At 40.7% G+C, this 15,825-nt stretch overlaps 1 protein-coding gene across 1 annotated transcript in view; it reads right to left on the reverse strand.

The window, feature by feature from the left end:
* The window catches only part of CKAP5 (cytoskeleton associated protein 5), a 107,733-nt gene extending 94,166 nt beyond the window's left edge, over nt 1-13,567 (reverse strand). Inside the window, 1 exon segment of the mRNA XM_032638748.1 lies at nt 13,478-13,567. The gene's annotated coding sequence lies outside the window, so the exon portion shown is untranslated.
* Between the last annotated feature and the right edge of the window lie 2,258 nt (nt 13,568-15,825).

Below are 15,825 nucleotides of genomic sequence, written 5' to 3' on the forward strand. Positions count from 1 at the left end.
TACATGCTTTTTTTTTTTAAGCTGCAATTAAAAAAAAAGTGAGATACTTGTCTATTCAATAAAATGCTCTATAGGTATTTAAAGAAAAAAAAGACAAAGACTAAAGAAGATATTTAAATACTGATGCGGAAGAAATCTATTATTAAGTTTTAAAAAGAAATTTGGAGATAGCCTATGAAGTCTAATTCCTTTTTTTGTGTTTAGTAAAAATAAAAAAGAGGGTCATACACACTGGTGGTAGGCTGATAATGACCCCCAAAGATATTGGGCTGTAATCCCTGAAAACTTTAAATGTTTTATGTGGAAAAAGGGTCTTTGCAGATGTGATTAAATTAAGGATATTGAGATGGGGAGATCATCCTGGATTATCTGGGTGAGCCCTGAATGCAATCACATGTATCCTTATAAGAGGGTAACAGAGGGAAATTTGACACACACAGACGAGAAGGTGATGTGAAGATGGAGAAGAGCAAGATCAGAAGAGGCTGGAGTGATGCAACACAAGCCAAGGGATACCAAGAGACGCCAGAAGCTGAAGAGACAAGGAAGCAGTGCTTCCCCAGGGCCTCTGGAGAAGCATGGCTTTGCCTCAATATTAGCCTCCAGTAAGACTCACCCTAAATTAAAAAAAAAATTCTTATTGAAATATTGTTGATTTACAATGTTGTGGTAGTTTCAGGCGTGCAGCAAAGTGATTCAGATACACACACAAACACACACACACACACACACACACATATGTGTGTATTTTAAGATTCTTTTCCATTATAGGTTATTACAAGATACTGAGTGTAGTTCCCTGCGCAGTAGGTCCTTGTTGGTTATCTCTTTTATATATACAGTAGTGTGTATATTTTAATCCTAAACTCCTACTCACCCTAAATTTTGGGCTCTGGACTCCAAAAATGTGAGAGAAAAAATTACTGTTGTTTTAAGCCACCAAATTTGTGGTCATTTGTTTCAGCAGTCATAGAAAACTAATACAACATTGTACATGTTTGAAAGCACATAAAACTTTTCTGGATGGATCCATAGAAAACTTAACTATGACCACTTTAAACGAGTAGCTAAAGGGACTAGCTAGAGAATTTTTACTTCTCACTTTAATACCTAGCCATGTCTTTTTTCTTTTTTTTTTTTTGCAGTACGCGGGCCTCTCACTGCTGTGGCCTCTCTCGTTGCGGAGCACAGGCTCCGGACGCACAGGCTCAGGGGCCATGGCTCACGGGCCCAGCCGCTCCGCGGCATGTGGGATCTCCCCGGACCGGGTCATGAACCCGTGTCCCCTGCATCAGCAGGCGGACTCTCAACCACTGCGCCACCAGGGAAGCCCTCTTTTGTCTTTTTTAAACAACAAGTTTCAATATTTTCTATCATAATGTTTTTAAAAGCTCTAAAACTTTATAATTCCAGCCTGGCACCTTGAGGATGGATCTGTCTATACTCATCCCATAAGCCTCAATTCTTCCCCTTAACATTTTTTGGACACCATACCTCCTTTGAAAGAAAGATCTGAATCTTTTTTTTTTTTAATAAATTTATTTTTTTATTTTTGGCTGCATTTTGTCTTCGTCACTACACACGGACTTTCCCTAGTTGTGGCGAGCAGGGGCCTACTCTTCATTGTGGAGCACGGGCTCTAGGCACACGGGCTTCAGTAGTTGTGGCAGCAGCTGTGGCTCATGGGCTCTAGAGCACAAGCTCAGTAGTTGTGGCGCATGGGCTTAGTTGCTCCATGGCATGTGAGATCTTCCCAGACCAGGGCTCGAACCCGTGTCCCCTGCAATGGCAGGAGGCTTCTTCACCACTGAACCACCAGGGAAGCCCCCTGAATCTTATTTATTACCCCAGCATCCAGCAGGGTGCTTCGTCCTCTAACACATAATTCCTAAAATAGCACAATTTCATCAAATCATAGAAGTCTTAAATATACAATAAATGTGTTCTTTGAGTTTATAAAATATTGTATGTTGAATGCGTATTTCAAATGTGAAAGGGAAACATGATATATTTAATGGAATTCTAAAGTAAATCCACTTTCAAAGTGAAAAATTATTAATAGATCTCAAAAAATTTATGATTTTTGTCACTTTTTTTAGTACCTATTTTTTGATTATAAAATCCATTAAAAGAGGGAAATTTTAATTTTAGAATCATTTGGTAAAGTCATGGCAGAACAGTTGCTTGTAATAAATCTTATTACAGAGCACTCCAGTCAAAATTAAATGCAATCTAAATTGTCGTGTTGGGCGCTGGAGTTAGATCTGAGTTCTAAAGCTTGCTTTGTCACACACTAGCTGAGCCTCAGTTTCATCATCCGTCGTAACAGTACCATCTTCATGTGGTTCCTTATTTAATACACACTTCTGGAGCATTCATTATGTGCCAGGCACTATTCTAAGCACTTCACATATACTAACTCATTTAATTCTCATAACTCTGAGATTGATATTAGCCCCATTTTACAGACAAGAAAACTGAGGCATAGAGGTTAACTAACTTGCCTACGGTGATTCAACTAACTGTAATGGTGAACTGTTGAAGTGAAAATGAGATTTCTGCTTTATACCTGTTAAGAATCCCCGCAAATACCCATATTATCCCCCTGTCCCACAGGTACACTTAGTATGTAGCTAAGTACCTAATACAGAGTAGCATCTCATGATCTGACACTATTCTGTATTAGGCACTTATCTACTTACTGAGTATGGGAAGTGAAATACAGTAGCCCAGGGGCAATACTATGAGGGTGTAACAGAGGCACTTAATCTGGACTGGAGGGTCAGGGAAGGTCTCCTTGAGAAAGTGATATTTAGGCTGAGAACTAAAGGAAATTAATACGGATTAGCCAGGCATAGGCATAATGACTAGATTTAATAAGAGAATGTTTCAGGCATGTGTGTGAAAAGCCTGAAAGAGCTAGGCAAGATAAAGAACAGAACTGCAACTCATGTGGCCAAAACAGGAGTTGAGAGAAAGGGCAGACTGAAAAGGGCCAGATCATACAAAGCCAGTGACTTTATGCAAGGAAGTAGTACTAACAGATGGCACAGAAACATCAAGCACTCAAGAAACAGTGGCTATCCTTGTGTTATTATTATAAGCATCATCCCAGAGTTATCTAGAGATTTTAGAAAGACTTCAGACTTAACCAAACACACATTTCAGTCCTCTGGTTCAAGAAAGGCCTAAGTTAGCTTAGAGCTCTTGGGACCAAGTAAGGCCAGTCTTCTCGGATCTAAAACAAACCATTTCATTGGGTGTATAAGCAATCTATTCCTTTTTATCCTATAGAAAGCAAATTTACTACTAGTTAAACAAGTAAATGTCATTTTATAATACTCAAGGGGACTGTCCATATTTTGTTTGGAGGAATCCCCCATATTAAACATAGCTCAAAATAAGTGGGCAGTCCTCTAAAGCATAAAAAAACTGTTTTCCCTTACTGCCCAGAGATTTCTGATATGGGATCTGGTCTTTACCCCCAAATGAAGAACTCATGCTAGTTCTAGACTAGGCGTTTTTCATGAGACTTTCTTTTTTAAAAGGAATGTTATCACATAAGAAAAAGGACCAGAAGAAAAGTGTGTAATTAGAGTACTGAAAAAAATTCCTAAAATCTAAAAATGAGAGACTTCATATTTTAAGTGAATAAGGACATGAAATGATTTTAAAAAAACACTGCAAATAAATACATAAAAGAAGTAAAACAGCAAAACAAATTAGAGAAAGAGATGTTCTAGACAGCCAAGTTTGCCAGGTATCAGAGGTTTACCCCGAAACACCAATTATTATTATTATTATTTTTTTTTTTTGCGATATGCAGGCCTCTCACTGTTGTGGCCTCTCCCGTTGCGGAGCACAGGCTCCGGACGCGCAGGCTCAGTGGCCATGGCTCACGGGCCCAGCCGCTCCACGCCATATGGGATCTTCCCGGACCGGGGCACGAAACCGCGTTCCCTGCATCGACAGGCGGGCTCTAAACCACTGCGCCACCAGGGAAGTCCCAACATCAATTATTTTATGTAACTTTTTTCCATGTAAAATAAATCTAAGAAAATACATAAGCCTCCCAGTCTTCTTAAACAAAGTAGACTGATAATTATTTAAACTTTTCAGGATAATCCATTTGAGCAATCAATGTAGCAAAACCCTCAAGATGTACTGCCAAAGAGGTATGAGGGACTCTTGCATCAAAACCAAATGGTTCCAATATGGCTTTTTTGAATTTTAATGTTTTACGTTTTGTAGCTTTCCTTCCTCAAACTTTGTGATCAAACTAACACTTTAGCTTAGAGCAGTGCTGCCTAATTTTAGCTCTTGATTTAAAGACCCAAGCAGGGGGACTTCCCTGGTTGCACAGTGGTTAAGAATCCGCCTGCCAATGCAGGGGACATGGGTTCGAGCCCTGGTCTGGGAAGATCCCATGTGCTGCGGAGCAACTAAGCCCATGCGCCACAACTAATGAGCCTGCATGCTGCAACTACTGAAGCCCGCGAGCCTAGAGCCTGTGCTCCGCAACAAGAGAAGCCACCACAATGAGAATTCCACATGCCGCAACCAGAGAAAGCCTGCACACAGTAACGAAGACCCAATGCAGCCAAAAATGAAAGGAAGGAAGGAAGGAAAGAAGGAAGGAATGAAAGAGAAAGAAAGAGAGAAAGAGACAGAGAGAGAGAGGGAAAGAAAGAAAGAAAGAAAGAGAAAAAGAAAGAAAGAAAGAAAGAACCAAGCAGAGTGAAACTGTGCATAAAGAGGGAGTAGGATCTACTTGAAGGAAGTCAATAAAATTTAGACTGCAGAAAATACTTTTTTGGTTTATTTCCTGGTATTTAACTTGCAGATAAATAAAACACTACTTTTAAGTCTTATGCTTGAAAAAAGAAAAAAGACAACTGCGTTAAATGAATGAAATACTTGAGACTACTCAACTTTTTTCTCATCTTTATAGAAAGAATTTAAGTTGCTTTAATTAATAACCTCTAAGGGACTTCCCTGGTAGCACAGTGGTTAAGAATTGCCTGCCAGGGGCTTCCCTGGTGGCGCAGTGGTTGAGAGTCCGCCTGCTGATGCAGGGGAGGCGGGTTTGTGCCCCGGTCTGGGAAGATCCCACATGCCGCGGAGCGGCTGCGCCCGTGAGCCATGGCCGCTGAGCCTGCGCGTCCGGAGCCTGGGAGGCCACAACAGTGAGAGACCCGCGTACAGCAAAAAAAAAGAATCGCCTGCCAATGCAGGGGACACGGGTTCAATCCCTGGTCCGGGAAGACCCCACATGCCACAGAGCAATTAAGGCTGTGCGCCACAACTATTGAACCTGAGCTCTAGAGCCTGCGAGGCACAACTACTGAGCCCGTGTGCCACAACTACTGAAGCCCATGCACCTAGAGCCCGTGCTCTGCAACAAGAGAAGCCATCGCAATGAGAAGCCCGCGCACCGCAAGGAGGAGCCCTCGCTTGCCGCAACTAGAGAAAGCCTGCGTGCAGCAACGAAGACCCAGTGCAGCCAAAAATAAATAAATAAATAAATTTATTTTTAAAAAATTTAAAAGTAACCTCTAAGAAATATAATCAAGATATCAAAGAATTAGGTTTCTAATCTCTTCATAAAATAATAAAAATTATGTCTGAAGAGACAGGAGGTCACCAAGGCATATCTGACATCGTATTTATGCCAAAAATGTCTGGCCATTCCAACTGAGTCAGAATTTACTTTGAATGCATCTCTGAACAAAGATCATATTCTAGGAATAAACAATTGCTGTTACCAAGTAAGGGAAAACAATGTTTTCTGTGGTACTTAAAAAGAGTTATGGGGGACTTCACTGGTGGCGCAGTGGTTAAGAATCCGCCTGCCAGTGAAGGGGACAGGGGTTCAAGCCCTGGTCCAGGAAGACCCCACGTGCTGTGGAGCAACTGAGCCCGTGTGCCACAACTACTGAGCCTGCACTCTAGAGCCCGTGAGCCACAACTACTGAAGCCCGTATGCCTAGAGCCCGTGCTCCACAACAAGAGAAGCCACCGCAGTGAGAAGCCCGCACACCGCAACGAAAAGTAGCCCCTGCTTGCCACAACTAGAGAAAGCCCACATGCAGCAATAAAGATCCAACGCAGCCAAAAATAAATAAATGAATAAATTTATTAAAAATTAAACAAAAAGAGTTATTGGGAGAGAAGTTAGACCTCAGTAAAAAGCATACCACGAAGAGGACATGTGTTTGGGACATAAGTTTCCTCTGAAAGTTGGTGAGACCTGTATGAATTCATGTTTAGCTTAATGTAAATACAGATGGAAATATATAAAACAACTGTATATATATGCACATAAATGACTTAGTATACATACATACCTACCTCTGTTTCCTGAGAGGGCCTACGAACAATGACACCCTAGCAATAAGCACACCTACTATCCAGATCTCGGCTTCTAAATACCACTGTCCCATAAAAGGAACCACAGCTGATTCTAGGGCTGGGACAGGGAAAATATAAGATGGGTCTGGAGCATCTTGTTGTACAGAAAGGAAATGCTCAAAAAGAAAAAAAGAATAGGAGCATGTCAAAGGAACACAGGAGGAGCCAACCTGAAAGCTGCAACAATTTGAGCAAAAATAAATAACAAATAATCAGTTTTTAAAACAGATATTCATACTGATATAAATGGTTAAACAGAAAAATAAATGGGGGAGAACAGACAAATCTTCATTACAAATTTCCAAATAATCTATATAGATACTCCTCCTTTCAAGAAGTAGAATTTAAGCCCCCCACCCACTTTGAGGATGGGCTAGACTCAGTCACTCACCTCCAAAGAATAGGCATAGGGACTTCCCTGGTGGTCCAGCGGTTAAGACTCTGTGCTTCCACTGAAGGGGGCACAGGTTTGATTCCTGGTTGGGGAACTAAGATCCTGCATGCTGCATGGTGTGACCAAAAATAAATAAGTAAACAACAACAACAAAACTTAAAAAAAAAAAAAGAATAAGTATAGAAAGGGAAAAATACTACTACTTAACCTGGCAAACACTACCATAACCAAGTGTTCACGGTTAACATCATCAGTGACGTCATGTGGATAGCGCATATTTCCTGATAGGAAATGATAGTATTCTGTAACATTCTTTCCAAAAACACATAACCCTTGTCTAATAATGAAAAAAAATCAGACACACCCTAAGGAAGAACATTCCAGAAAATAACTGACTAGTACTCAAAATTGTCAAGACCATGAAGACAAGGAAAGACTGAGAAACTGTCAAAGACCAGAGGAGACTCAGAGGGATGACAAGAAAAGGCAACAGATTACCCTGGATTGGATCCTGAAACAGAAAGGTGATATAAATAGAAAACTACAGCTATCCCAACAAAATCTGGAGTTCAGTTAAAACTAATGCATCAATGTTGGTTTCTTCATTTTGACAAATGTATCATGTAAGATGTTAACAACAGAGGACACTGGGTGAGAGGTATACAGAATTCTATATCTTTGCAACTTTTCTGTAAATTGAAAATTATTACAAAATAAAAAGGTTATTTTTTAAGTTTCCTCTAAAAAAAAAACAAAACCCTATTATTTATCTTCAAAAAAGTCATGTCTTGAAAAACAAAATTTAAAAAAAGTGGGAGGGCTTCCCTGGTGGCACAGTGGTTAAGAATCCGCCTGCCAATGCAGGGGACACGGGTTCGAGCCCTGGTCTGGGAAGATCTCACATGCCACAGGGCAACTAAGCCCGTGCACCACAACTACTGAGCCAGCACTCTAGAGCCCACGAGCCACAACTACTGAGCCCGCATGCCACAACTACTAAAGCCCGCATGCCTAGAGCCTGTGCTACGTGACAAGAGAATCCACGGCGATGAGAAGCCTGCGCACTGCAACAAAGAGGAGCCCCCGCTTGCCGCCACTAGAGAAAGCCCGTGTGTAGCAATGAAGACCTAACACAGCCAAAAATAAATAATAAATAAATAAATAAATTCTTTAAAAAAAAAAAAAAACCCTAAGTCTCAGAAGCTTTCTAAATAACCTAGCTGAAAAAAAGATTTCTGAAAAAGATTCAGGAAATCTCTCTTAAAAAAAAAGAAAAAAAGTGGGATACCTCACACCTACTAGAATGGCTAAAATCCCAAAACACTGATGAAACTAAATGCTGACAAGATGTGAAGCAAAAAGAACCCTCATTCACTGCTGGTGGGAATACAAAATGGTACAGCCACTTTTGAAGAGAGTATGGCAGTTTCTTACAAAGCTGAACATTGTCTCACCATATGATCCAGCAATCACACTTGTAGGTATTTACCCAGTGGAACTAAAAAAATTTATGTCCACACACACAAAAATGTTTATAGCAGCTTTGTTCATAATTGTCAAAAACTAGAAATGACCTACATATCCTTCAATTAGGTGAATGGATAAGCAAACTGTGGTACATCCATACAATGAAATCTTATTCAGCAATAAAAAAGAAATGAGCTATCAAGCCAAGAAAAGACATGGAAGAACCTTACATAGATACTCCTAAGTGAAAGAAGCCAGTCTGAAAAGGGTACATAGTGTATAATCCAATTATATTACATTCTGGAAGAGGAAAAAACTATGGAGACAGTAAAAAGATTAGTGGTTGCAAGGGGGTGGGCAAGGGAGAAAAGAATGAATAGGTGAATTACAGGAGATTTTTAGGGCAGTGAAACTATTCTTTACGATACTGTAATGGTGGATAAATAACATTATGAATGTCAAAACCTACAGAAGTTTACAACATAAAGAGTAAACTTTAATGCATGCTAATTTAAAAAAGTCATTTAGGAGATTGGGGATCCCATAAAAGAATGCAGACTTGTGACAAGAGAATCTAACTATCTTACAAATGTGTGAAACCACCTCACTGAAGTGGGTGGGGAAAAAGAACTGACCTAGGTAACTTCAGAAATGAATGGAGTCTGAAAACTAAAGGCAAAAGGAACTGTGTAAAAGCACTGTACTTCTAGTTAATAAAGTCTCCTATGGGAGTGTGAATTAACGATTCAGATATCGCTATACATGCATACTGGAACTGAACAATTAAGTAAATGGATGATGGAAGCCAAGTTTCTCACTGTTGAAGTGGAAATTCAGATCAACAAGGGGGAGGAGGCTAGAATGATCTGTAGGGTAATGAATTAGACTTGGAGATATCAGTAAGAACTCATATTTAACTTAACATAGATACAGATGGTGACATATAGAAATATCTATAGATATGTCTATATACACCAGTTAGCATATACATCTATATTTCTTTGTTCTGTTAGCTGAGAGGGCCCAAAAAAAATGACACCCCAGTAGCAATGAGAACACTTACTGCCCAGATCTTGGTTTTTATTACCATTCTCCAGTAAAAGGTGCCAGGGCTTCTTGGAGAAATGGCTAATTCTAGAACTGTGACACGAAATATACAAGATGAGCCTAGAGCACCTTATAGTGCCAGAAAGTAGGGAAGTGCTCAAATATAATTAAATAAAAACAGCACGCACACACAAACACACGCACACAGATGTGGGAATGTTAAAGGGGCACAGGAGTCAACAGAAAGAACTCTCAATGGATAAAGCTGGAACAATTTCAGCAACAAAATAAAGTAGTATTGGACTATAACTCAAAGTATAAAATATCCTTCAGTTCATACTGATATAAATGTTTGACTAATTAAATTAATAAATGGGGAGAGAGAGAGACAAATGTCCCATGCAGAAGAAATTCAAATAAATTATGTAGATATTCCACCCCAAGTACAGGGAGCACAACTCCTCTCTCCGTAAGTGAGCTGTACATAATTACTTCCTTCCAAAGAGCACAGTATGAAAAGAGTAAAGAAACCTGACAAACACTACTTCAGCCATAAGAGCAAATCAATATCAAGTCACAAATCATGTTGATGTGATGAATATGGCATTCTCTCTGTGATCTTCCACCCGAAAACTCATAACCCCAGTCTAATCATGAGAAAAACATCAGATAAATTCCAATACAGGAACATTCCACTATACCTGACCAGTACCCCTAAAAACTTCTACAGATTTGAAAGTTTTTAAAAATAGGGGGGAAAAAAAGTGGGAGGGGAAGCCAGATCTGCCTTCTCTGCCAGTCAACACAAACAAAAAGCTATCATTTTTCCATGATTCTTAGTTGAAGACTTTCCAAATTAATCTGCTAAGATATTGCTCACATCCAAAGACATTGTAACACAGCCAACTGGTTAGTTATATATTGTCTTTATCACTTCATTACATGGAGAAAACTATGCCAGTTTTGGCCAACTTTGTTCAGCAAATATTTTCTGACCACCTTATTTGACCCAAGCACTGCTTGAGTCATTGAGGTAACCTCACAGATGAAAAAAAAAAAAAACCCTAAAACCTATGCTCCCGTGCTCTGCTTTCATTTCTGTGAGGAAATCAGACAATATACAAGGAAACAATAAATGGCCTATCATATAGCAATAAATGCTTTGAAGTTTAAAAAAAAAAAAAAAAAAGAATGTGAGGTAAACATGACCAAGAGGGCTACTCTAATTGGAGCTTAGAAAACGCCTCTTTAAGGAGATGACCTTTGAGTTGCAAACTGAGTGAAGCCTATATACAAAGACAGGCTTGAGGTAGGGGTAGAGCAGGTGGGAAGTCCCAGGCAGAGAGAACAAACACAAAGGCCAAAAAGAAATTAAGTTTAGGACTTCCCTGGTGGCGCAGTGGTTGGGAGTCCGCCTGCCAATGCACGGTACACAGCTTCGAGCCCTACTGCGGGAAGATCCCACATGCTACGGAGCAACTAAGCCTGTGCACCACAACTACTGAGCCTGCAAGCCACAACTACTGAGCCCATGTGCCACAACTACTGAAGCCTGCGCGCCTAGAGCCGGTACTCCACAATGAGAGAAGCCACCGCCATGAGAAGCCCGCACACCGCAACGAAGAGTAGCCCCCCGTTCACCACAAATAGAGAAAGCCCACGCGCAGCAACGAAGACCTAACACAGCCAAAAATAAATAAAATTAATTAATTAAAAAAAAGAATAAGTTTAATGTGTTTGAGATAAACAAGTAGTCAAGGCAACTGCCCTGACAGAAAAAAGCTAACTAACATATTCTGAACTCTACAGGTAATATGCATTTAAAATTAATTCAAAATTTAAAAAAAATCTCAAACCTCTCCAACATTGATCACCAGGAATCCATCAATCATAATGAGATCCAGATCTCAATTTTATGCCCCCACTTAGTCCCCCTCCCACTGTCACAGCTGTCCATCTCCCATATGGTAAATACTGTATTTTGAACTGCTCCACCTTCCCTCTAAAACCCACCATGCCTATGGTTCATATTTCATTATGTCTGCGACAGAAGTTTAAAAAAGGAGGGGGTGAGGGGAGATTCTACCCAGAAAATGATCCTGAATTCTCCCTAACAGATCTCATTACTTCACATAGAACAACCAGAGGTTACGAGCAAAGGCCCTGAAGACACACTAACTTGGGTTCAAACTGAGGTTCTATCAGTTGTATGATTTTGAGCAAGCTGCGTAACCTAAGACTCAGTTTCCTCATCTGTAAAAAGTTGTGAGAATAAAAAAAGATAAAACGTGGCACCTAGTGAATATTCAATAAATGTTAACTAATGCTGGTAAAAGTATTTGAGCATTTATTTTGTTCAAGGACTAGAGCTAGCCAGAGGGATTATATAGAAACTACAATTTGCTACAGCAAATTGTTTGAGAGATAAAACTGTCAAACTCCCTTAGCTCAGGGGCTTTGTCTTTTTCTGGTTCACTAGTGTATTCCCAGAATCTAGAACAATGTTTAACACACGGTAGGCATCAATCTCAATATTTGTTGAATGAATGAATGAGACTCCATTAAGTCAAAGGAGCATAAAAGAGTATGGCTTTGCTCCAATATGAAGAAAAGTTTTCGTTCCTCATCAAGATTTTTAACAATAACCTAAGACACTGTTAAATGTTTATTATTTTTACTTGCCTCCCCAAAACCTAGGACAGTGTTCAAAATACTAAGGTACTCAAATTTATTGCAGTTAAAACTCTGCTGCTAAAATTAAGCTGTCTGTTAAAAATTTTAAAGTAATACGTTATATAGTATATTGTTAAGGAGTATCTTTGCTTGCCATTGCCTGAGTGAACAAACTTTAAAAACTTGTGTAAAATTTTTTTCTCATGAGTTTACCAACTAGGTTTAATTTATGCTGGCAAAATATATTGATTTCACCTTTCTCTATATCATTTTATAAAAACAACATTACACTTCATCCACTCACTTAAGTGCAAATCTTTTATTATTTCTTAAAAGTTTCAAAAGATTGTTAGCTTAATTTATCAGCTCTTTAGGTCAAAGAAGGACTTTTCAGGGTGATAAAAATGGAGATAGGAGGAGTTCACCTCTCTCAAAATGAGTTTTCAATTACTATAATTATGCATAAAATAAGACAGGGAGCATTTCTGGGCCACGATTTGAAGCCTTGATTCCCCTAAGAATTAAATTGGAGCCATGCATAAATTTGGGGCAAGTTCTGCAAAAACCTCTTCATCCTCTATTGATGCTGAATGAAAAACTCATTGTTAAGATTCATCAACACGAATATATTTTCTAACACACAGCAGCCACTCTGGCAACACGACTTTCACCGTTTTCTCTCCCAGAAACAAAACGCATGCATTTAAATCCAGCCCGACAATTACCACCATTGCAGGGTAGCTATCTCAACAGCCGGAGTGGTAAAAGCTAAAAAGCAAGAATCTAGTTTACCAAGCCCTCACCCTAAAGTAGCAAGGCCTGCTTCACCTACACTGCTGGCTATTGTATTGGTCCCCCAAATCTTCAGAGCTGGAAAGATACCTTAACTCTACTGACACCTTCTGAGAGAGAAAGCCAGGCGGAAGGGCGGAGCGGTATGATCCGAATCGTTTAAATCGCAGCAAGCCGGTGGGGAGCCAGGTGCGCGGGCAGGGACCCAGGTGCGCGGACAGGCCCCGGTACCACTGTCCTTGTCACGCTCTGAGGCGACCAGGCCCTTCACGACCACCACAACCCTCGGACGCTCTTACTCAATTCATTCATTTGACAATTACGCGAGGAGCGCCGTAGCCGGGCCGGCTCGCAGGCCCCCGCCCCAGTACCCAAACACCCTGAGCCACCAGGCACGGCCCTGCGCCGCACGCGTCCCCAGGACTCTACCGCCCGAACCCCGTCGCGGCACGCTCTGGTCACCCAGATCCCAGCCCCGGCCTCCGCCTCACACAAGCGCCCACGCCCCTCGCCCTCCCAGCCGCGAGTCCAACGGCCTCCGCCCCGCTTCGCCGCCTCAGACCCGCCGGGTTCGTGGGGCGAGGGAGGCGCGCGTCCACGGAGGCTCCCCGCCCGGGGTTCAGGGCCGCTACGCGCGTGCGACTCGTGAACTCAAGGGCCTAGGCGGGTGGGCCAGGCCCACAGTCCACTCACCTCCGCTGGGTCAGAACCGAGGGTCTGCTCTAAGCCGTTTGAAACCGCTTGGGCCGCCGCACACCCCGCAGTGTCCTCGTTGTTTATTGGCCCTCGGCGGACCGCCCATCGCCCTTCTTATTGGTCCATTTGAAAGAACTATGGGCACGCGCCGCCCTCAGCCTTAAAGGGGCCACGCGCAGCCGTGTTTCCCTTGGAACCCGGCGCTGCTTGGTCCGGTGGGGAGAGGGGTCGCCGGAGAGAAAGATGCAGAAAACCCCGAAAAGAAGCGCGAAAGGTCTGTGGAGAGTTCTGCATCTCCGGCTGTCAGCAGGTTTGCTTTATTTAATTACAGATATTTAAACTACTGTCAACACTTGGCAATTTTTTATGAGTCATTTCATTCACCAAATATTGATTGCGCAGCTAAGGGCGTGAGGAAAACCAGAGAGGCTGCTGGATTTAGTGGAAGGAGGGTGGATGGAGCCGGGACGCTGGATTCTGGTCTTAGACCTGCTCTGAGTAAAGCACTCTTCTTAGTAAATAATCTGGAGCTTAGTTTCCTCATCTGTAAGACGGGATAATGATGTTTCCCTTTTAAACTTAGTGTGAGGATTTAATATAACTAATTGAATTTCTAGGAATGGGCTTTGAACAGTAATGCATTCTTCAAAGGCTTGATAAATCTTGTTGTTTATAAAAATGAGGGGCTTGGTTAATTTGGTCCGAAAATTCTTGTTTAGCTCTACATCCAATGTTTCTATGAAACATTGGTCCTAATTTCCAAGGAATCTGCAAACTACAGTGGTCAGAAGAATAAAACATATAGACTAGTCACTAAAATTCAAAGAAATATGAGAACAATATAAAAGAAAAGCTGTAGATGTTTAACTGAAGGGAGAAATTAGATGGGGGAGGATCTGGGAAGGGGATTTTTTTTTTTTTTTAGGGGGATGGATTTTTAATCTGGGATTTAAAGCATATGTAGCCAAGAGACTAAGAAATGGAGAGGGGATGGGTGAAAGTAATAAAACAATTTTTTTTTAATCCATCAAACTGGCAAAGATGAAACAGTTTAACAACTTTTGGTTAGCCAAGAGTTAGAGAAATACACACTCAAACTCACTTCTTGGTAAAAGTGTAATTGATACAAACTTTTAGGAGGCCAATTTAGCAGTTATTAAAATATAAAATGTACATAATCTCTGGCCAAGTAATGCTACTGATGGGAATTTGTCATACAGACCTATGCATGTATGGAAAGAAAAATGTACAAAGACATTCACTGCAGCACTGATTTAGAAAACAAACAAACAACAACAAACCCTGAAATTTATATGTTCATCTATAGGGAACTTATTATATAAATTATGGTATAATCCATTCAATAGAACACTGTGCAACTGTTAAAAAGAATGTGGTTAATCTATACATGCTGGTTAGAAAAATGCACCAACTTTCACTGAAAAGAAGGCAAATTGCAGAAAAGCATACATATATGGAATGATTTTATTATATATGGTTATAAATGTATGTATATTTGTGTGCATGCCTGAAAATGGTTAGAACATTACTGGAATTTCAAAAAACTTAATAGGGATGGGACTTGCCAGGGAGGGAAATGAATTTTTTACCACTGACATGTTAAAACAAATTTTTTTTAATAGAAGGAGCAGGGAGAATGTCTAGTATTTGGAAAAGTACAGGCAAAGGCACAGAGACAAGAAAGTACATAGTATGTTGGGAGTTGAACATGTGGGTTGATTTTAGAACAGGGTTCATGTTAGGAAGTAGTGGGACACAGATTAACAGATAAAGTTAGGAACAGTTTTTGGAGGGTCTTGAATACTAGGGTAAGGAATTTGTACTTTATTAAAGTAGGCAGTGGGGAGCTATTGAAGGTTTCTGAGCAAGGGAGTGACAAAATCAGGATTGCACTTTAGGAAAACTAATTAGCTTGATTGTCTAATTCTAAAATGGGTTAGAGTTGAGAGCCCAGTTAGGAGTCTGATATGAGCGGTGGAAATGATGAGAACAGATTCAAGAAAGAGGGAAGGATTTGGCAACAGACTAGCTTAGTTATAAAGGTGAGGGTGGGGCCCATTTAGGGAGATGAGTCAGAGTGTGCCAGGATTTGAGCCTAGGGACTGGGAGGCATTGATTGACCAAATGGAAGTAGAAAGTCAGGAGAAGCCAGTCTCAAAGGGAAGACAAGGAAAAAAAAAAAAAAAAAGGGAAGACAAGGTATTTGGTTTCAGACCTGTTTACTTTTACATACCAATGAGACATGCAAATGGAATCATGTAAGTAGGCCCAGGAAATACAGAGTGAGAGCTGTGAAAAGAGGTTAGGACTCAAGTGATATAAAT

This window comes from Phocoena sinus, chromosome 8 (assembly GCF_008692025.1).
Source record: "Phocoena sinus isolate mPhoSin1 chromosome 8, mPhoSin1.pri, whole genome shotgun sequence".
NCBI classification, from domain to species: domain Eukaryota; kingdom Metazoa; phylum Chordata; class Mammalia; order Artiodactyla; family Phocoenidae; genus Phocoena; species Phocoena sinus.